The following is a 1,238-nucleotide window of genomic DNA, read 5'->3' on the forward strand; positions in this document are numbered from 1 at the left end:
GCCCGTGTGGACGAGCGGGGTTTGGGGGCCGGTGGGGGGAGGGCGCCGTCCAGTCCTGCCTCCGTTCGGGGGCCAGAATCACGCCTCTGTGGTTGGCGCTGGCTTAGGAGTTGCCTTGTCGAGATTTCAGAAAAGTGTGTGTCTGGTGGACCCTGAAATAGCCCCGGGTTCATCCCCTGTCCCTCCTGTGGGAGCCAAGTGAGCAGGTGCCCAAGGGGACCTCAGGGGAGAGGGTGTCGGCCTGTCTGAGGGGGCTCCGTCCACGGAGGCGGGCTCTGGGCGCCCTGCTCGCAGGACCCACGTCACCCAGTAGCTGTGCGCCCGCTGGGCTGGTCCACAGAGCAGGGTCCCGGGGGTGCGGAGCCGAGGGTGCGGGCTCCCCCGGAGGCAGGAGAGAAAGGGGCCCAGGCCGAGAAGGGCTTTGGGGAGGACTGGGGGGGCATCTCCCGTCTCTGCCGTCCTTGGTGCATGACACACGCGTGCACGCACGCACACGGGCACGGGGGCAGTCGCAATCCCGAAGCCTTCCTTCCCGTCGGACAGGCTCTAAAAGAGAAGCAGGTGCAGGTTCTCTCCAAGGGCTTCCCAGCGCTCGCTGACAGAATGGTGGTCACCGCTGTGCCGAGGGCGCCTCCTGTCTGCGGAGACGAGCTGTCACACATGCGGGGCCCTGCCCTGCCGCGGGGCCTCTCGCTGTCCCTGTGTGGAGCCGCCCGCTGTGGCTCATGGAGTTGTGACACTTGTCCTGGGGCCCAGATGGCTGATAGGCCGGACATCCTCCCGGGAGAGGAGCTGAGCCAGCAGCTCCCGGCGTGACCGTCCGTTCCTGATAAACCGAGGCGTAGCCGCCAGCGCCCTCCTTGGGGTGTGCAACGTGGACGCAGGCCTGGAGGCCTGGGGTGACCGTGCTCTCTCCTCCACAGGCTCCGGGGCCCGCCTCGCTGTCCGCTTCTCCCCGCTGCCACCGACCGTCCAGGTGAGTGTCCGCCAGCCCCGCCCGCGTCCCTGTCCTCGGCCAGACCCCCCGGGAGGCCTGGGCCTGGGATCGTCTGCGCTGCAGTCACCTTGGTCTCTGATTTTTAAAGCAAATGTTCATGGGGACACGGGTACCGTTTACGTCCCGTGTCTGGATGCGGCCTCCCGTGACTGCCTTTCCCTGGATAATTGGACTTGTGTTGTGAGAGTGGTTTGGGGGCCCCGGACTGGAATCTGGCGTGTGCGGCGAGCTCCACGCGCCT

The 1,238-nt window shown here is 67.0% G+C and overlaps 1 protein-coding gene across 1 annotated transcript in view; it reads left to right on the forward strand.

Annotated features, from left to right (window-relative positions):
• Positions 1-1,238, forward strand: part of TNS3 (tensin 3) — an 84,539-nt gene that overhangs the window by 20,290 nt on the left and 63,011 nt on the right. Inside the window, exon 2 of the mRNA XM_014530527.1 lies at positions 924-976. The gene's annotated coding sequence lies outside the window, so the exon portion shown is untranslated. The remainder of the gene's footprint in view (positions 1-923; positions 977-1,238) is intronic.

This window comes from Myotis brandtii, unplaced genomic scaffold (assembly GCF_000412655.1).
Source record: "Myotis brandtii unplaced genomic scaffold, ASM41265v1 scaffold743, whole genome shotgun sequence".
In the NCBI taxonomy this organism is placed as follows: Eukaryota; Metazoa; Chordata; class Mammalia; order Chiroptera; family Vespertilionidae; genus Myotis; species Myotis brandtii.